The sequence below is a fragment of the Otolemur garnettii genome, unplaced genomic scaffold (assembly GCF_000181295.1).
Source record: "Otolemur garnettii isolate 467f Iridium unplaced genomic scaffold, OtoGar3 scaffold00031, whole genome shotgun sequence".
NCBI classification, from domain to species: Eukaryota; Metazoa; Chordata; class Mammalia; order Primates; family Galagidae; genus Otolemur; species Otolemur garnettii.
Genome location: NW_003852426.1, coordinates 1,923,785 through 1,945,640, shown reverse-complemented (window position 1 = coordinate 1,945,640; position 21,856 = coordinate 1,923,785). Strand labels below are relative to the sequence as shown.

Genomic DNA, 21,856 nt, shown 5'->3' with positions numbered 1-21,856 from the left:
TTCCCTGAGTGCTTTGAGAACAGATGAGCAAATTAAACTCTTACAAATTCCTGGTAAAAGCTAAATTAGTATAAGAACCTTGGAAATAAAATTAGCCTTAACTAGTATGGTTAAAGTACTTACACTATGTAATCCTGAGCACACACTCTGGGGACCTCCTTGCCTATCAACATGTACAGGAGACATGTATATTAATGTTTGTGGCAAAAACTGAAATCAACCTGTATACAACTACAGAAACATAGCAAAACTGTGGTATAATTATAACATGTAAAATTTCAGTAGTAAAAATAAATAACAGCCCCCCACATTAGGAGTCACTAACTCTCCTACATGTAGTGTGTGCCACGAAAGAAAACATGGAGGATGAGTTCAGTGTGCAGGTGAGTTAAAAGCAGGAAAAACTAACTTGGGGGGATATAGATACTTATAAAAATCTTTAGAGAAATAAAGACTCTGGGTTGGGACTGAGTGGCAGTCTATGGTGGTTTCATAGGTTCTGCCTCTTATGCCAGTGACAGGTGCCCAAGTACACACTTGATCATAACTCCTTGAACTGCAGTTTTGTAAACTGCATCTTCTAAATGAAAAGAAAATTCCAAAGGGGCAGTGTCTGTGACTCAGTGAGCAGGGCACTGGTCCCATATATCGAGGGTGGCAGATTTGAACCCGGCCCTGGCCAAACTGCAACAAAAAAATAGCCAGGCGTTGTGGCAGGTACCTGTAGGCTGGTGCTTGTAGTCCCAGCTACTTGGGAGGCTGAGGCAAGAGAATTGCCTAAGCCCAAGAGCTGGAGATTGCTGTGAGCTGTGATGCTATAGCGCTCTACCAAGGGCAACAAAGTGAGATTCTGTCCCGAAAATAAAAAAATTTCAAAGTTCATTGCCAAGATCCCTACTGAGAACTACTTACATTGAAACAAAACCACAGCCAACAGTAATGCACTATGTGACAGAAAAGACCAGGGTGCCATGTAAGTAGCCCTGGCTAGCACACAGTCATTTGGCCCTTGACTCACTGGCAACTCTGTGGATTGTTTGGGATAGAAAGTTGAACCTGATGAGCAAGCCAATTCCATCTTGCAAAGGCGTTAGTATGTTACTTCTATTTACCATACAAACAACTGAATCAAACTTTACAGAATCAGAAAAGCAGAATGTTGATCAAAATAAATGAAATAGGAAAACATTATAAAAGAATAACCAGTATCTTTCCAAGAGTGATTTAAAAAATGGAATAATCAAAGATGGAATAGAAAATACGAATAGGAAACATGCAGAGCTGCTTTAGGAAAACTTTAGAAGCAGATAGAGTGCTTTTGAGAGTCACACAGTATCTGAATCACTCTGACCACATCTCATTAGAAAACTGTGAAAGAAACTAAATCTATTATAGGTTGCCCAGTGGGTAGCTAGTTTTTGGAAAAACCTAGTTCCTAGACTGGAGTTAACCATTTTTGCCTACTGTATCAAACCAAAATTGTTGTCATAATGCTAAAGTAGGTGTGCAGACTGAGGCTTGAGACTCACATTTTTCTAACTTACAAGCTATTTAATTAGGTAAATACTTCTGAAGATGAGGTTTGAGTAAAAATTCAGTATTCTTGACAAACTAAATTTGAAAATTTTTTTCTGTCCTATTGTTCTTGTTTTTTTGTCTTAGTCTTCTTCCCCTCCTACCCCTCCTCCTTTCTTCTCCCACCTCCTCCTCTTCCTCCTCCTTCTTTTTTTTTGGATATATTGGTACTTGCGTTGCCTAGGCTGGTGTGGAACTTGAGGCCTCAAGTTATCCTCCAGCCTTATCTTTTTCTTTTTTTTTTTTTTACTTTGAAAAGATATTTATTTTATCACAGTTATACTGTGACCTATTAAACAGAAAGGGAAGATCCAGGCCATGTCAGGCTGATTTTATGATGGTCTCCAGTAACCACCCCCTTATTATGCACCTTCCCCCAGGTATTCAATCAACACTAATGTAGATGCTGCTGCGAAAGGACTTGCTGATATAATTAAAGTCACAGATCAGTTGGCTTTAAGACAGTGATTATCCTGGATTGAACTGTCCTAATCAGGTAAGTTCTTAAGAGATTGGGTTCATCCTGAGTACAAGATTCACAGTGAGAGAGAGCCTGGTGAGTCTCCGGCCTTTGAAAGTGGAGAGCTCCTGCAGCAAAGAATACTGGTGGCAGCCCTTCCCCTTCTCCACACTGACAGCTGGTATTCAAACAGGGACTTCAGTCCTACAACTGCCAGAAAGTAAATTCTGCCCACAGGCTCTGTGTAAACTTAGGAGAGGACGCCAACCTCAAGATGAGGGCACAACTTTGTGAAACCCTGAACAGAGAACCCCACCATGCTTGGATTTCTGACTAAGAAGCAGGAAACAAATAAATGGCAGCTGTTTAAAGACAATAAATTTATGGTAATTTAGTATATAGAAATAGAAAATTAATACACAAGCTCAATAGATAGGCACATAACATTTTCCCCCCTGGAATGAATTTATGAGCTGATGTGAAATTACTTGCATGAAATAAAATCTTTCCTTAACTCTTAGTATGTTTTAGTTTGTGATTTTTAGGTGATTCAGTTTTCATGCAATCATATCTCTTTTAGCCATTCAATAGTAGTCCTATTATGTATCAGGTATGCCTTTCTAAGCTGGCTTCAATTTTGACTGAAACAGCCCAAAGCCTCTGTGCTTTGCCTTCCAGAGTCTTTACAAGAGTGAGATCAACCCACTGGAGCATTTTAACTGAAGAAATGACAGAATATGATTCTCAGTAGCAGGACTGGTGGCCACTATGAGGGAGAACAGTCGTGGGCAGCAGGTGAGGGGACAAGGCTAGTGCCACAGTTCTGGAGGGAGAGGTGGTGGGACTAAGGGGAGAAGAGGCCTGGGGGATGACAAGGACAGAGGAAAGGGATGGAGAAGCAGATGAGGAACAGGGTCAGAAGGAAAGAGCATACAGTGTTTTATAGATTTTTAATACAGAGCCTAGCAGGGTGCTCTTTGCTTTTGGTAATTAATACATTTGTGGGGCTGCCTAACAGTTAATTGCTTCCTAATTAGCTTGGTTAAAAAATACCAAGTGTTTCCTCCAAACAATGCACACAGCTTAGATGTGAATAATTCATAAAAACAGGCAGTGCATGCGCTGGAGAAGGGCATTTTAACTGTTAGAGCAAGTGCAGGTTTGAAGTGATTAAAGTCCTACAACTCCTGGCTGAAAGACACAGTAACAAATTGGGATTATTTGTATGAAGAGATGTCCTGCACTCACAAGTACAAACTAAGGGCTATGGAATAAAGACAATTTTAAAATTTAACAACTCAGAGTCCAAGATACATAGTCCAGGAAAGTAAAACTTGGTAGTTTTGTGAGTCTAATTGTAATGAGTTTAGACACATTGCTCTATCGAGGGGCCAACATAACTTCTGTTACAGATTAGATGCCTGATCCTTCAGGGATTCCCCAAATTGTACTACCTACTCTGGTTAATAACCAAGAAGGAAACTGGTCTCTATGACAATCTCTGTCAGGTGTGTTCAGACAGAACTTCTCCAGGTTTATAGGGAAAACCACCAACTCTACACCTCCAGTCCCAGGGCGAGTTCACTCTGGCATCACGTTCCCTGGGGTGAGTTTCCATCTAGAAGAGTCCAGGCAGGAAGGAAAGGAGTGGGAAGCCCAGGTCAGGGAGACAGTTCAGGGAAGAGGCTGGACCGGTTATGCCCTCCATCTTGCTAAGGACTTTGTTAAGGGCTTTCAACACTCCTCCTTTAAAACAGGAAGCTCAGCTGAAAGAGTTTAGTAATACGGTGCAAAATCCTGTGAAACTCCAGCTCCCCCTTGTAAGGACTCCCCTTACCAGGTGTTGGTTCTTGTGAAATTCGGCTTGTGTTAAGGACTCCCTCTCCCCTTCTGAAAGTTCCTTATAAAAGTTTTCCACCCCTGCTTCTGGGGGTCGAGAGACTTTGAGGCATAAGCTCGCTCTCTCGGCCTGGCGGATCAATAAAGGACCCTTGCATAATTTGGACTCAGTGTGCTGGTGGCTTTCTCTATTCTACTCGCTTGGGGTATAACAGACCCAGCTGGGGGGCAGACAGCTCCTAGACCAGGCCTCGGAGACAGCAGACAGCGGGACGAACAATGCTGAGGTGGGCGAAGAAGCGTCAGGGCAAAGTCCCAAGTTCTGGACGTGTGGGTCAGGGTCTCCTTCCTGAGAGTGGTGTCCTGGCCGGGAAGCTCAGTGCTGAGGATTCCCTGTCTCCCCGCAGGTTCACTTCCTCTCCCAGCCGGTGTCAGGTAGATCCTTCTTCCTGGATACTCCTGACGCCGCCCCAATTCTCACTCTCATGAGGTGTCGGTTTCCAGAAAAGCTGATCAGCGTCGCCGAGGTTCCAGTTATTTAGTCTTCGCTGACATAAGCAGACTCAGCGTCTCCTCAGAGTCGAAGGATGGGGTTCACAGGGCTCCGAACCCTCCTCCAGCTGCTCTCGGCCCTGGTCCTGACGGAGGCCTGGGCGGGTGAGTGCGGGGTGGGGAGGGAAACGGCCTCTGCGGGCAGGGCGAAGGGACCGCCCGGCGGGGACGCAGGACCCGGGGAGCCGCGCGGGGAGAGTGTCGTGCCAGGTCTCAGTCCCTCCCGCCCCCAGGCTCCCACTCCCTGCTGTATTTCACCACCTCCGTGTTCCGGCCGGGCCGCGGGGAGCCCCGGTTCATCGCCCTCGGCTACGTGGACGACACGCAGTTGGTGCGGGTCCACAGCGAAGCGGAGAATCCCACGGTGGAGCCGCTGGCGCCGTGGGTGGAACTGGAGTATTTGGAGGGGCTGACACAGTGCGCCAACCACCGAGCTCAGGATGACCGACTGAACCTGCGGTTTCTGCACGACTACTACAACCGGAGCGAGAACGGTGAGTGACTCAGGTCCGGGTTCCAGGCCATGACTCCTCTCCAGCACACAGACCACCCCGCATCGCCTTAGTCTCCGGGTCCGAGAGTCACCGCGAGGCTGCGGGACCCCAGAGACCTTCGACTGCAAAGGCCTCCTGGGACCTTCACTGGTTTCGTCTTCAGTTCCCCGCGGCGGGTCCCTTCCCTGGGAACTGAAGTGGGACTGGTGAGCGAAGCTGACCGCGGGGATGGGGCCAGGGTCTCATACATTCCAGAGCGTGATCGGCTGCGACGTGGGGCCGGACGGGCGTCTCCTCCGCGGGTATCAGCAGCACGCCTACGATGGCGCCGAATACATCTCTCTGAACGAGGACCTGCGGTCCTGGACCGCGGCGGACACTGCAGCTCAGATCACCCAGCGCAAGTGGGAGGCAGCCGGTGTGGCAGAGAGACGGAGGGCCTACCTAGAAGGCGTGTGCATGGAGTGGCTCCGTAGACACCTAGAGAAGGGGAAGGACACGCTGCAGCGCGCGGGTACTAGGGGCGTGGGGCGTCTCCCACATCTGTAAATATCTCCACTCTCCGTCCGCAAGGAGGGGAGGAAAATGGGCCTGAGGATAAAATACCTCCCTCCAACTGGTCCAAAGGAGGAAAACTCCTCGAGTGTCCAGACCAGATCGGACAGTGACTCTGAGGGCCCTCCCTTCCCTCTAGGACAGTTAAGTGACGAAGTCTCCCGGGGAGCAGACATACATACAGTCCCTGAAATACTGGTCCATGGTTCCCTCTGACCTTGCAGCAGCTTTGGGCACCATGACCTTTTCTCTCAGGCCTTGTTCTCCGTCCCACTCTGTTTGGAGGTCTGATTGCAGCCCTTCTGGATCACTCAACCTCCACTCAGGTCAGGACCAGAAGTCCCTGTTCTCCTGTTCAGAGACTGAAACTTTCAAGGAATAGGACCCTTGGGGCCAGGGTGGTGACTGGGTTTTGCACTCCCTTCCCCACCCCAGTTGTCCTGTCCATTCTCAGGTTGTCACATGAGTGCTGCTGGAGTGTCCATGAGGGATGAAAAGTGCCTGAATTTTCTGACTCTTCCCCTCAGATCCCCCAAAGACTCATGTGACCCATCACCCCACCTCTGACCATGAGGCCACCCTGAGGTGCTGGGCCCTGGACTTCTACCCTGCGGAGATCACACTGACCTGGCAGCGGGATGGGGAGGACCAGACCCAGGACATGGACCTTATAGAGACCAGGCCTTCAGGGGATGATAGAACCTTCCAGAAGTGGGTGGCTGTGGTGGTGCCTTCTGGAGAAGAGCAGAGATACACATGCCATGTGCAGCATGAGGGACTAAGGGAGCCCCTCACCCTGAGATGGGGTAAGAAGGAGAGTGGGGGCATCATATCTCTTCTCAGGGAAAGCAGGGGCCCTTCTGGAGCCCTTCAGCAGGGTCAGGACTGAGGCCTGGGGTCAGGCCCCTCACCTTCTTGTCCTTTCCCAGAGTCATCTTCCCAGCCCAGCATTCCCATGGGGGGCATTGTTGCTGGCCTGGTTCTCCTTGGAACTTTGCTCACTGGAGCTGTGGTTGCCACTGTGATGCGGAGGAAGAAGAGCTCAGGTAGGGAAGGGGTGAGTGGCAGAATCTTCATTTTCTTGTTCCACTGGGGGTTTCAACCCTAGGTTGCAGTGTGCCCCACCCCACTGCTGGGAAGTACCATCTGCACACACCTGCTTCCCCAGCCTGGGACCATGTGTGCCAACACTTACTCTTTTGTGTAGCACGTGTGCCAATGAAGGACAGAGTTTTGATGTGGTGATTGTAGTACTGGGGATCTGATCCCCAGTAGTCATAGGTCAGAGAGGAAGGACCTTGCTTAGGACAGACCTCCAAAAGGGCAGTTGATCTACTCTTTCCTTCCCCTGTGATTTCTGATCCTGCCCTGGGTCTTCAATCACAGTTCTGGAAACTCTTCTGAAATCCAAGACCAGGGGTTCCTCTAGGACTTCATGGTCTTGTCTGCTGCCTGGTCTCTTATGGGGAATTTTCTTCCCATAGGTGGAAAAGGAGGGAGCTACACTCAGGCTGCAAGTAAGTATGGGGGTGTGTTTGGTGATCTGTGAGGCCTCTGGAACAGTAGACAGGAGCCCATGGTGGAGTTTCCAGCCACATATTTCCTCCTTTAGCCACATTTTCTGTGGGCTGGGACCAGGTCCTGTTTTGTTCAACCACAGGCAGTGACACTGCCCAGGGATCCGATGGGTCTTTTATTTTATTTATTTATTTATTTATTTATTTTTTGAGACGGAGCCTCAAGCTATCCCCCTGGGTAGAGTACCATGGCATCATGCTCACAACAACCTCCAACTCCTGGGCTTAGGCGATTCTCCTGCCTCAGCCTCCCAAGTAGCTGGGACTACAGGCGCCCGCCACAATGCCTGGCCATTTTTTGGTTGCAGCCATCATTGTTGTTTGGCGGGCCGGGGCAGGGGATTTGAACCCGCCACCTTAGGTGTATGTGGCTGGCGCCTCAGCCGCTTGAGCCACAGGCGCCCAGCCCCGATGGGTCTTTTATAGCTTGTATAGGTGAGACCCAGCTGGTGTGTATAAGGGTGAGGTGGAGCAGAGGGGACACAGCTGAGCTGTTGGGATTCTTTGATGGGACATTCTGAGTGTGTGGTGGGCTGTTCAGAGTGTCACCACTTATAGTGATCTGAATTTGTTCCTCATTTTTTTCTATAGCCTGAGAAAGCTGAGTTGTGGCTGAATGTTCATGCCTCCCCTTTGTGACTTCAAGAGCCTCTGACTTCTCTTTCTGCAAATGCTTCTGAACAACTCTGTATCCCTGTTTGCCTAATGTGAGGAGGTGGGAAGTCTACCTCCCATGTCCACGGTGACCCCTTTTCCCACACTGACTTGTGTCCATTCCTTATTTTTCCTATTGCAGAGAGGTGGGGGTGGGACGTCTCCATCCCTGTCTCAACTTCATGGTGCACTGAGCTGCTTCCCTACTGAAAATAAGAATTTGAGTATAAATTTGTTTTCTTAAATTCTTTCCATGAGAGAGGCAAGAGAGGCAATAAAAGGAATACCTGAGAACCTTCCAGGATCTGTGTGTTTACTGGGCTGCGTCTGCTGCAGGAGGGGATAGGAAAAGGCCAGGAGGAGCCGAGTGTGGATGCGGCCTGTACCCAGTCAGTGCTCAGTCCATCATGGGCTTTATGTGGTCACTCCTTGGCAGAGTTTTCTTCACTGCTCCATTGTCCTTGTCTCTTCAGTAGAACTTATGATTACAGGGGATGACACATGGCCCTGGGCTGCTCCTGTACACAGGAGTCTGTGGTATCAAGAGATAGAGTTTTCACACTGTCCAGCTCTTGCCCTCCTTCTAGGGCACTTTCCTAGATGGCATCCATCTTTTCCACAACCTTTTTATCATTTTATTTTTAATTTTTATGGAGACAGAACAGTTGTCCATATTTACGGGGTACATGTAATATTTTGATGTAAGCATACAATGCATAATGATAAAATCTGGGTATTAGGATATTCATCACTCCAAACATTTATCATTTCTTTTTGTAGGGAACACTCTGAATTAGATTTAGAATAAATCTTCTCATTGTTTTGAAATATATAATAAATCATTGTATATTTACAAAATTTGTTAAATTCTTCTTTTTTTTGTGGCAGTCTTACTTTGTTGCATGGGCTAGAGTTCAGTATCATCATCATAGCTCACTACAACCTCAAACTTCTGAGCTCAAACAGTCCTCCTGCCTCAGCCTCCTCAGTAGCTTAGAATACAGATGCTGACACCACACGCAGATAATTAAAAAAAAATTTTTTTAGAGAGGGGCCTCACTATTGCCCAGGCTGGTCTTGAACTTACAACCTCAAGAGATCTTGCCACAGGCATCAGCCACATCATCCAGCCTATTGTTAACTAATAGATGCTGTATTGTGCTACTGACATTTGGTCTCATTTCTTACATCTAACTGTATTTGTGTACCCATTAACCAACTCCTCTTCAGTTCCCCCTCCGTTCTACCCTTCCCAGCCTCTGGTAACCACCATTCTGTTTCATACCACCATGAAATCAGTTTTTTTAGCTCTCACTTGCTAGAGAGAACACACAACATTTGTCTTCCTGTGCCTGGCTTATTATATAATTAACATATTACGTCCTCTAGTTCTAACCATGGTGTTGCTCCCAACCCTTTTAAAAGGAACCAGATTCTGGAATTAGCAGAGAGGAGGGATCCTGTCACTTCTCATCTTAGGTATATTTTCTCTTCTCTCTGCTATCTTGCCCCTTCCCTGCCCTTAGATCTAGTAATCTTATTACTGACTCCATTCCAAACTCCTGGATTTCTATGGTAGGATCTAAGTTAAATTTATACTTGTTTGCAAAATTGGGCCTATAGTCAAGGATTGTTCTTTCTAAACTATCACTGTGTGCTGTAGAGTGCAGGAGGGTCAGTGTGGAAGGAGAGTGAGGGAGGGCACATAACAGCACTGGGGAGAGAAGCACAGGTGGCATCAATATCAGTGTGAGAGGTCTGCCAGATATAGGACAGACTGTTTTTGCATCTAGGAAACATCACTGAAATAACAGAAAAAATTACAAGCTTTGTGGAGCACATGTTCTAGTGGGAAGGGACAGAGGATAATCTGTGAGTGGAGAAAATAAGCAAAGTGTTTGTGTTAGAAGCTGTTAAGTGCTACTGGGAAAATGACCTAGAGATTCTGTGGGGACCAGGATAGTGGTTATTGTGCTGGGTGGTCAGTGTGAGACTTAATGCAAAGGTGATCTTTGAGGAAAGATTCGAAAGACATGATGCATTATCAGTGAGGATGTCTGGGGAAGTTCTTTCCAGGAGAAGAGAAACTTCAGCCCAAATGCACTGGAGGAAGAATGTGTCTGTGTTCTGGGAAGAGTAGGAGACCAGGAGTGCTGGACAGAGAGTTACCAAGATAAGGTCAGAGGTGGGGCTGGAGCAGGTAGGCCTGGAAGGTGTGGAAAGAGTGTGACCTTTGCAGTGGTTCAGAGGGAGGGTTAGAGGGCAGGTTTTTTTTTTTTTTTAAACAGTCTCACTTTTTTGCCCTTGGTAGGATGCCATGGCATCATACCTCACATCAACCCAAACTCTTGGGCTCAAGTGGTTCTCTTGCCTTAGCCTCCCAAGTAGCTGGGACTACAGGTGACCACCACAATGCCTGGCTAGTTTTAGAGACCAGGTCTTCGTTTTGTTCAGGCTGGTCTTGAACTCCTAAGCTCAAGAAATCCACCCACCTTGGCTTCCCAGAGAGTTAGGATGGCAGGCATGAGCCATTGCACCCAGCCTAGGGAGCAGTTTTGAACAGAAGAGGGACATGGCAGGACTTCTCTTTTAGCAGGGTCTCTGTCTGCTATGCTGAGACCTGAACTGAGAGGCAATGGACAATGGATGATCAGGGATACATCAGGGAAGGAGGGCAGGATTCCAGACTGCAGATACCACTCTGAGAAGTGGGAATAGAGGAAAATGATGGGTTCCGGATATATTTTGAAGATGGACTTTACAGCATCTTCTAATGCATCTGGGGTATGAAGAAGAGGAGTCCAGGAGGACGCCCACAGCTGTGGGCTGTGTGAGCAGAAGGATGGAGTTGCCATTGGTGGAGATGGGAACAATTCTGGGAGGAGTGTGTTTGAGGAAGGGGCTTCCCAGGCATTCAGTGGAGAAGGTGTCCACTAGGAGTGGAAGGGAGGAAGTTGGGGAGGCAGCTGGACAGACATGTCTGGAGTTTAGGAGAAATGTCTGGGCTGGAGAAATAGATTTGGGGGGTGTCACCATATGATTGATATTTAAAGGCTTGGGCATGGATGAGGTCACAAGAGAGTGATGGGCTGTAGAAGAGAATGTGAACAAGGATGAACCCTGGACCTTCAGGGCTGAGGGTGTGATCCTACCACATGCCCAGAGCAGACTGCACAGTTGTGACACCACATCCAGAAGGCATGAAAACCACATAGTTTCAGACTTTATTGTGCGTGGGAATCACCTGGACATGGCGCTGAGACATCGTCAGGAGTTGGGTATGAGACCCTGTGTTCATGACAAGGGTGGTGCTGATGCTGTTGGTCTTCAGATCACACTTTAGAAGCAAGAACACAGACCAGGATCCCCAGGTGTGTGTGCATCAGATTAAACTGCTGGTCTTGTGGGTAATACTCTGAGAGTGGTTCTGGGTTGAGGCCTGAATATTCTTTAGCAATTTAGTGGTCAGTCAAACTGGCAAACTCTGATGCCAGCGATCAGAGAGTGACCAGGGTGGGTCTTGAAACCCTTTTAAAACATCACTTTATCCTTCAGAAAGAAAAAGGAGAACTTACATCATTAATTGTGAGACATGATGTTGGGTGACTTGCATCATTCTCTGTACTGTAGGGTATGGCCAGACAGAGGATTCTGGAAGTGATTCTCAGCTCTGCACAAAGAACATCTCTGAATGCTGTGCCCTGACACTGTTCCCCAGACTGATTTCTCACCCAATTTTTGGAGAAAACAATGGAAGCCAATTATTTCTAATGTACACAAAAAGTAGTATATAGGAGGTTTGACAATTAAGTTCGTGAACTTCAGATGTTCCAAGATGGGTGAATAGAGACATCTCATAAGCTGTTCTCAGTGAATTCAGGGCATGGATTCACTCCCATCTGAATTGTCTGGCCCAGAAACAATATTGTGATGGCACAGTGAGATAGCCTGGGACAGCAGGAGCAAAAAATTATAAGCATGGTGGCAGGCCTATGAAGAAAGCTGGAGCAAGGGAATGCTGTGACCCAGGGACAGAGCCTACAGGGTATAATCCCTGGGGGATTAGGTCTGCAGGAGGTTCTACTCCTCTCCCCACCTACCCCTGCACTCTAGTGGGGGAGGGCAGGGATTAGTCCAACCTCGGCGGGGGGGGCAATTCCTCTAGGAATGGATTGTGTGAAACAAGGTGGAACTGAAGTCTCACAGGATTCTAAGGGCCACAGAAGGCAGGCTTTGGCATGGGGCTGGAGAGAGTGTATGCCACTTCTTTGGGACCAAGCCAGAGGCTTGAACCCCAGCACTTAGGGGAGTAGCACTGGGTGGGTTTAGACATGGAGCTTACTCAACAGAAAACTTGGCTGCCAGACATCCTGCCACCTTCAGAGAGCCACAGGAGGGGAGCAAAATTTACAGAAATCTTGAGACAGTTTACACCCAAGGCGGCCCAGTTGGAGCAGCTTTCTAGCATCTCAGTGTAGACCACTTTGACTCTGACCTCTGGGCTAGGACAACCATCTGACCTCTGGGCTAGGACAGACCACTTTGACTCTGACCTCTGGGCTGGGACAACCATCTCTGGGCTGACTCCCACAGAAATGTGGGCCAGATTGGGGAGATTCTCACCTTCCACACAGAACTACTTGCAACTACCAGGTACTATTTGGGTAGCTGAGGACTGTCCCCCAGAAAGTCTGGGATAAACTTCAGGACATTATCTCCCCTGCCCCTTCAGGGATTTAACTCTCCTACAGCTACCATGCCCAGATTAAAATCAAAATATCAGGAAAATAAGACCAGGTCTTCATGGCAAGTAGGTAGTAACTTCTTGCCTCTACCACATCCGGAAGCAGATGTAGCTATTTTTACTTTTTTTTCTTTAGTACAAGAACTCTACCTAGTGTTAATTTTTTTTTCTTTTTTCTTTTCCTAATCATGGAACACCCACTGATATTCATACTATTTAGTTTTAATACTATTTTTTTCTTCTCTTTCCCTTTTTCTGTCATTTTGTTATTTTTCTAATCTTTCTTTCATAACTGCCCTAGACAACCAAGACTTTTTTTTGGACAGAGTGTCTCTCTGAGGCCTGGTTTTCAACAGGCTCATGGCAGCCTTGAACCTCTAGGTTTAATGGATCCTTCTGCTTTGGGCCCTAGAGTGGCTAGGACTACAGTGCCTGCCATAGCCCATGGCTGATTTTTTTCTATTTGGGGTCTTGCTCTTGCTCAGGCTTATCTCAAACTCCTGGCCTTGGTCAATCCTCCTGCCTTGCCCTCCCAGAATGCCAGGATTGCTGATGTGGACCACCCACCTGGCCTGTTTTTTCTTCTTTTCTTTTTTGTTTCCGTTCTCTTTCTCACTTTCTTCTTTTCTTTTCTCTTCATTTCCTCCCTGTATCAAAGGGCTACTTCAACATCAAAGCAGAGACGGAGAAGATTGAGAGAAAGGAGGAAGCAAGAATAAATAGAGTAAAGGGGTAGAACACAAATGTCTTAATCCTGTAATTGGGTGAATGAAGTGAAGGCTGTATTGATTAGTAGGATATAAGCACTCCAATTTTTACAAATAATCAACACATTGAATCCTATAATGGCATAATGTATTTATGATCTATGTAAAAATGACTTACTAAAAAAAAATAAAAAGAAGTAAATACTAAATAGGATTTATAGCTAACTTAATTTTTTTTTTAATTGAATGGTAACTGTATACATTGATGCACTTTGGGGGTACAGTGTGGTGTTTTCACACACAATCCAAGATACTTCCATCAAACTGGTTAACATAGCCTTCATGTAACTTTCTTAGTTATTATGTCAAAACATTGGACAAATGTTTTGGACAAAATATAGAAAGAAAAGTAAAAGAAGCCTTCTGTGCATCTGAGCCAAAGATGAGCTCACATGTGGAGGTGAGAAAATGCCTGTCTCAGTGCTGCCCCCGGACCCAGGTGAAGCCCAGGCAAGCAAGGTTCTTGCTGGGTTGCTCCTCTGGGCTTCTCCACTTGGGAGATTTGCGCTCCAGGAGACATTTTGAAAAATCTGGGACATTTTCAGTCTTCACGTGGAGAGAGGTGGGAAGGGGTGAGTGGGTGCTACTGGCAAACCTCCTGTGATGCACAGGACAGACCTCTCTCACCCCAGAGAACTGTCTGGTCCCAAGTGTTAATAATGTCCATGCTGAGAATCCACACCCTAGAGGTAGATGCTGTCATGTCTGCATCATCTCACAAAGGAAGAAACTGAGGCACCAGGAGGAAAAGTGCCAGTGAGACCAGGCACTGGGCTGTGGCTTCATGTAATTTGGGGCAGGAGTTTGAGGTGGTAAAAGACAATATTATCAGGCGGTGCTGTGGCTCAAAGGAGTAGGGCACTGGCCCCATATGCCGGAGATGGGTTCAAACCCAGTCCCTGCCAAAAAAAAAAAAAGACAACATGATCAACAGCAATGAGTGGTTGGGTAGGAAACCTTTGTATGCTCTCAGGATACTCCCTCAGTCTCTCCAGACATCAAGCCATGACTTAAGCTCAAAAGAAGAAATGTCCACCTTGATTCTTCTGCCCAGCCTGCTTTTCAGGGCCCCATCAGTCTCCTCCTGCAACTCCATCAAAAAGGGCACCTGATCTGTGCTCACCATCTGCCCCGTGGGTGAAAGGGCTGCAGAACTAAAGGCCAAGACCTGGCAGGAACCCAGTGCCCTCCTCCAGCACAGGGAGATGCCTCCCCAAAGAGGCCTGGACTGGGTCACCCTTGAAGTCCTTCTGCCTCAGGCTCCAGGACTCCCTCACCTGCAGTGGCACCTGCTCACCAGGGGGGCTCTGGGTACTGTGGGGTCTGCTCTTTGCCTGTAGCCCACACGACTCCCTCCCCACCTCTGAACCAGCAGCTCCTAACTGGACAGCCTAGCATGAAGCCTGAGGGACCCACAGGCCTGGCACTGAAACATGTCACTGCCACTAGGTCTATACCTGACTGGACCCTAGGGCCTCCAGGCTCAAGGAGGTCCTCCTTCGTCTTCCACTGAAGTCAATGTGGGTGGATGGCTTGAGCTCATAAGTTTGAGACCAGCCTGAGCAAGAGCAAGACCCTGTCTCTACCAAAAATAGAAAAACTGAGGCAAGAGGATTGCTTGAGCCCAAGGGCTGGAGGTTGCTGTGAGTTATGATGATGCCAAGGCTACAGCTTGAAACTCTGTTATCAAAAAAAAAAGAAAGAAAGAAAGAAAGAAAAAAGAATTAACATCCAGAATACATGAAGAACTACAGCTTAACAATAAAAAAAAATCCAAAATACCCCACTCAATAATGGCTAAAAGACATGAATGTGTCAATTCAATCCTTCAGAGAAGATACACAGATGGCCAATAGACACATGAATAGATGTTCACCTTTACCAGTCCAGGTGTTGGTGACGATGTGGAGAGACTGGACTCCTTGGACACTGCTGGTGGGAATGTGCAATGGTGCAGCCGCCATGGAAAATAGAATGGTTCCTCAAGAAACTAAAAATAAAATTACCACCTGATCCAGCAATTCCACTTCTGAGCATATACACAAAAGAGTAGAGAGCAGGTACTGGACAGATCTTCATAACTCACTCTCATAGGAGCGTCATTCCCATAGTCAGAGGTGCAGGCTACCCAGTGCTCCTCGGATGAATGAACAAACACGATGTGGAGTACATGCATGTATAGCTGTGTGTACACACACACACACACACACACACACACAGAATATTATTCAGCATTAGAAATGACTGAAATTCTGCTACAGGCTACAACATGGATGAGCCTTGAAAACATGAAGGGAAATAAGCCAGAAAAAAAAAAACAAATATTACATGATTTCACCTGTAAGAGGCAGCTCAGAAGGGCAAATTCACAGAAACAGAAAATAGAGGTTACCAGGGGCTGAGAGAAGGGAGAATGAGGAGTTACTAACTTAAATGGGTACAGAGTGTCTGTTTGGGATGATGAAAGGTTCTGGAAATGGATATTTGTGATGATTGCAAGGACTGTAATGTGCTCAGTGCTGCTGAATTGTACACTGAAACCTGTTTAAAGGGTGGATTCTGTGTTATGTATGTTTACCACAATTAAAAAAATGTATACCAACAATAAATCCAATCTCTTCTCATACCTCCCTGGGGCAGCAAACCAGAAAGGCCTTCTAGGTAGGCCCTTGTTCACCCTCATCCCATCTGTCCATCACTCATGCAAGAGGCAGTGTGATCCTTTCAAATGGGAATCAGAACAAGTCCTCCCCACCACGTCCCAGGAACACTCCAGTATCTTCCCTTCTCAGCCACAATGAAATCCCAGCCCCTCACATTTTCCTACAAGCCCCTCATCATGAGCCCCTCCCGCCTCATCCCACCACTGTCAGGCCAGCTAACTCCTCTCCACTGACCCAGCCTCTCATCACTGCTCCATCCTGTCTCAGCACCTGCCCCTGCTATGACTCCTCACATGCTCCTCCTCCCCAGGTCCCCATGGCTCCCTCCTCTCACCATGCAGGGCTCTGCTGTCACATGCAGGGGTCAAGTCCTCAGAAACATCTTGGCCAGTCTCCTGCCATCCTCAACACCACCGATCTCCTAGCCCAGGCATATGTTCTGTGACAATTACCACTGATATCAGAATAAGTGTTTTTATTTGTTGTCTGTCTGTATGACTGAAACACATTCTTTGAGGCAGGAACCTATTCTCATCACCACTTTTGTCTCCAGCATCTAGAACACTCCCAGTACAGGGCCTCAGTGAATATGTATTAAGTGAGTGAATGAATGAGCGAATCTAAGTCGGTGTTGTGCTTTAGAAAAGCAATTTGACAACATGTATGAGGATCCTTAAAAATGATCCTGCCCTTCGACCCAGTAATTTGTATTTGAGAAATCTATGGTTTTACAAGAAAATCTAAAATTCAGAAAGATCTTTAGTTTTACTACCTTTAACAACACTTTCTTCCCTGCTTTTTTTTTTTTTTGGTGGGGAGTGGTCTCACTCTGTCACCCAGGCTATGGGAGTGTAGTGGCATCATCACATCTCAGTGCAACCTCAAATACCTGAGGTCAAGCAATCCTTCTGCCTCAGCCTCCAATCAGCTGGGACAAAAGGCACATGTTACCATGCCCAGTTAATTATTCGAGTCTCACTATGTCACCCTTGGTAGAGTGCAGTGGCATCACAGCTCACACCAGCCTCCAACCCTTGGATTTAAGCGATTCTCTTGCCTCATCCTCCCAAGTAGCTGGGACTACAGGTGTCTGCCACAATGTCCTGCTATTTTTTGGGTTGCAGTTGTCGTCGTTTAGCTAGCCCAGGCTGGGTTCAAAGCTTCCAGCCTTGGTGTATGTGGCTGGCGCCCTACTCACTGAGCTATGAGTGCTGGGCCAATATAAAAATTTTAACCTTTCTTCAGCAGTCTTTCTGTCAACTTATGGTATTTTTTGGCTTACTTTTAAATGTTACTCTGAATAAAGAACAATTAAATATTTTAAATTAAAAAAAAAGAAAGATCTTTAGGTATAAGGATATTAACCAGATGTTATTTACAACAATGTATAAAGTTCATAAAAGAAGAGTGGCTGGGCCTTCAGTTTGGAAATAGCACACAGCAGGGACAAGCAGTGATTCAGAAGAGTCTGGAATGTCATATGCAGTTGTTTATTGATGATAACGCTTTGAGAAACAAGATTCCAAGCACACCATACAGCCAACTGCACTGAGCGGCCCTGGAGAGACAGGCACAGATACAAAAACTAAATGGAGGGACCCGAGGTGGCTGTAAGCACAGCTCCAGGGCCCCTTCCCACTGCAGTCTGCAGGGAGCTGCAGGAAGGGGTAACCAGGACCTCCCAGGGGAGATAGTGGGTGGTTATTCATCTTTCTGGTCCTCTGCATTTTTATACTTTCTGTAATTGAGCAGGTTTTTCTTTTTAATAGGATAGAATACATGTGGTAAAGTTTTAAAACATTTGAAGTGGAATTTTGATGGAAAAGTCCAATGTCATTTCCCAACTCAGCTCAAAGCAAACTCTCTCCTGTGATGTCACAGGACAGAAATTCCTGCTGATGGCTCCCTGGGAAGGAGGAGATGAGCTCTTTCCCCACAGTGGCTGAGCTCACCCTAGATACAGGTGTCCCCTGAGTGATGAAGGCCGCACTGAGAACACCATCAGTTTACAGATCACCTGCTCCCCGCCCCCCCCCCCCCCCCCGCCCCGAGGGAGTGGGATGGAGTCTTTCATTTCCACAGTGTGAGCGTCTGGGTCCCTGAGATCCAGAACGCCTGACATGGCTTCTCCAGAATTCCCAGCCTTGGGACTTAAAGGGCAATGGGTCTCCTGGAAGCCCACTGAGCACACACCACAGAGGTCACAACCTGGGAACATTCCCACCTGCAGACCACCCACAGCGTGGATGCAGAAAGAGGGTCCCAGGGGAGAGCCCAGGGCCTCCCTTCAGCTGTGTGACGGATGGGGTCAGTCAGCCAGCCACTGAGTGCGGTGGCTGGTGTTCCTGGAGCTCTCTGCGGTTTTCTCCTGAAGCCCTTGAAAACTTGTGAAATTAGTTCACGGGCAGAGAAAGACTTTGTCACACAAAGATTAGGATATAACGATGTAAAAGTTTATTTATTTGAGGTGGGGAATGGCATGGCGAGAGGGAAGGTGGAAAGGTGCCAGCAGTTGAGGAAAAGCTGTTCTGGCTTTAAAAGGTAAAAATAGTGGTTTTTCTTTCTTTGCTGCAGACTGACAACAGACCTGGTGTCAAGGAGATGGCTTCCCCCTTCTTTCCCCTGCAAGTGGCTTTTTTCCTGCGGTGCGGTTTTGGCAGGAACTGAGCTAGAGCGGGAGCTTGCACTGCTACTGTCCCCTTCGGGCTCTTTAGGCAGAGAAAACAAAACTTGGAGAGGGAGGAGTTAGGCCACAGGGGTTATAATTAAATAAACAAAGAGTAATTCTGCTGTGAGGTTTTACTTCAAAGCAGCAATTATGTGCTGTGAGTTTATTTCCCTTATTCCTACTTTACAGTTCGTTTTCCTCTGTTAGATAGCTTATTCATGAGGTCACCTTTAAACAGTCCCCACCCCTGCGACATGAAAACTACCTGTACCCTGTAAAGCAGGCTTCTCTGAAATGTAGACGTGACTGGCCTCATCTAAAGCCAGCACTGTCACTCCTAGTGACATCTCAACTGGATAATCCCCAACTCCCACTGAGCCAAGGCAGGACGTTATTTCAGGGTTTGCACCTGGTTGATCTGGAGGGTGGTCCTGGCTGGTAGATTCTGAGCAGGTGGGCTCTGGGGGGCATGCAAGTGCCTGATGAGGGGAGACTAGACAGGTGGGAGGGCTCCAAAGTGAGTCTCAGGGGGCCTTGTGGCACAGCAGAAGGATTTGAAAAATCTTCTCCCAGCCACTTTCCCCTGTGGTTTCCCATTCTGCTAGGCCATCCTAGGCCTTCATTGATAACGATTTCTCAAACACCTACTGTGTACTGGGCATTAGAGGAGCTGGGGCTGAGGTCAGAGGAACAAAACCTTCCTTGTCCTCAAGGTTGGTCCAGTCTTGCTCAGGCAGAGATCAGTAAGGAAATTCTAACACAAGTGGTTAGTGGGACATGCACATTTCGTTTTGGCATGTATATGCAAAGCATCGCTCTGACCAAGGAGTCACAGAAACCTAATAAAAGAAACGGTATTTCAGCTGTGTTTTGAGACATAAGTAGGAGCCCAGCAGACACCCAGACAAGAGAGCACTGCTTGAAACCAGGATGGTTTCTTTATCTGAACCAGGCCAGGACCCAGCTGATTGAGGCAGGAGCTTCCCAGCAAAAAAGTGTATCACACATTTGCTGCTCAGTATTGAGAGTTGAGTGTGTGTGTGCATGAGAGAGACGTGAATTGAAAACCACAATGCTGCTGGAGGGCTTGTTACAATGCAGAGCTTCTGGTTTGGTAGGGCAAGGGTAGGGCTGACTATTGCATTTCTAACAAGTTTCCAGCTGATGCCAATGTTGCTTGTCCTAGGACCCCACTTTGAGAACCACCACCTAAGCCATTCTGGTTTGATTTCTAGTATCAAACATGGACCACACCTGGCCCCTCCTGGGGAGCTGCCTGCCCCTTGGCTATGGTGTTTGATTTCCCTGTGGTCCTGGAATGGCAGACACCCAGGAAGGGGCTGAGCGTGGGTCACAGGGGAGTCCAGAGGCAGGGCTTTATGCACAGCTTGGGGGCTCCTGCACCCTCAGTTCCTTCCTACCTCTCCACATTGACTTCCAGGCCTTGCTCTGCTGACCTCAGCTGTTTGGGCCTGTGATGTGCCCAGACGAGCTCTGAACATAGTCTCTGGCCCAAAGACAGGGGGACCTAGTGTGACAAATATTCACAAACTAACAGGAACAACCAAATGAGCCAATAATGAGACCCTTGAAAATTGGCAGATGGTTTCAATCTGGTGTTCTGCAGGAGAATGACCCAAGTGTTTACTTCATAAATATCACAGCCTTGACCCCACATGGACAGTAGAGGGCGCCCTGAGCACGCTGACGCCGCAAGCATAGCCGACACCACCCCATCCCCCCACCCCCGACCTAGAATCCTTAGCAGATTGAGCTTTCCGGCTTACACAGAACAAATTACATTTATTAATTAATCATGCCCTTATTTTACATTTTAATGAAAGAAAGATATATATCTAAAGAAAGGTAATGCAATTAAAAAGAAAGCAGCATGCTGAACTAAAATAGTAAACATCCTTATTTTAAAAATGACGTTTTAAAGAATTTTTTTCACAGCCTTTCTTGCTCATGTCACCTCCCTGTAGTTGTCAACCTCTATGTTGAAGTAATGACAGGAAAAGATAAGGCAGCCTGTGCTGCTTCTCCCTGAGGTCCTCCTTATTCACAGCCAGTGGAGACGTAGAGAGGGTTAGTACAGCGCACATATCAAGAAATGAAACAAAAGCAGCTGAGCTGGGTGAGCGCAGCATTTCCCCCTCCGGGAAGAAGGAAATGCACACGTGTGTATGAGCTACGACCTACACATTATGTCATTTCAGAGACTCCACGTAGGAGTTAAGCGCTCACAGTCCGGATCATGCCCGGCTCTGAGGGCGGACCTGGTGAGATCAGAAGTAGACGTGTCCCCCCTGCTGGTGATGGTGTATGACTGGGCACGACATTGTCTCCTGCCTCCATCTTTCCACAAAGTGAGGATGAAGACAGCAGGATGGTTCAGTTTGGTTTTCACCCTACATGTGGTGCGCGTCTGGTCTATGAAGGTTAGGTCACCTTAAGGTGGTCAGTGTGGGGAGGCGTCAACTACAGAGGTTCTGCTGTATTATGCATGATACAAGGGATGATCTTACACACATGTCCTGAGGGAGATAAAAAAAAAAAATAGCAATTTTCAAGTAGCTAGAACCAAAACTTACAGAGCAAATGTGCAACTTAAACCACAGACTACCTTCAAAAACTTTTCTTCAAAACTTCAGCCAAGAATTAGATAGTGGGAAATGAAATGATTTCTGGCCTCTTGATGAGTCTAATCTTTCTGAAGTGGATATAGAAATGTAATTCCACTCAATACAGCATCACCACCGATATCCACAGCTTGCTTCTAAAAAGTAAACACATTAGGAAAACTGGAAAAATTCTAAGCCACGTAGTCCCCAAATTTCCATGAATATTTCTTGTCACAATATGGTGAAGACATAAAAATTCCTGCATATGGTTTCTACCAGAAGATGATTCTGCATCCGTAAAGCATCTGACATACATGATGTTAAAAAAAAATTATTTTAATGAATATTCACATCAAGTATATTCTATGTTCATGAACAAAATCAGAGGTGTTATTGATTCTTTGAATCACAAATAGCCAACAGACATGACTAGAAGGTGCCAGTGTTAAGATTATGAGGTGGGGGCTTGGCGCCTGTGGCTCAAGCGGCTAAGGCACCAGCCACATACACCTAAGGTGGCGGGTTCAAATCCAGCCCAGCCTGCCAAACAACAATGACGGCTGCAACCAAAAAAGAAAACAACCAGGCATTGTGGCGGGTGCCTGTGGTCCTAGCTACTTGGGAGGCTGAGGCAGGAGACTCGCTTGAGCCCAGGAGTTGGAGGTTGCTGTGAGCTTTGATGCC

The 21,856-nt window shown here is 47.0% G+C and overlaps 2 pseudogenes across 1 annotated transcript in view; one reads left to right on the top strand and one right to left on the bottom strand.

Moving 5' to 3' along the window:
- LOC100957211 overlaps window positions 1-7,024 on the top strand; it is a 91,713-nt pseudogene extending 84,689 nt beyond the window's left edge. The window contains exon 5 of the transcript XR_002773226.1: window positions 6,960-7,024. The product of XR_002773226.1 is annotated as a class I histocompatibility antigen, Gogo-B*0201 alpha chain-like (transcript). The remainder of the gene's footprint in view (window positions 1-6,959) is intronic.
- LOC100955318 overlaps window positions 1-21,856 on the bottom strand; it is a 315,223-nt pseudogene that overhangs the window by 238,884 nt on the left and 54,483 nt on the right.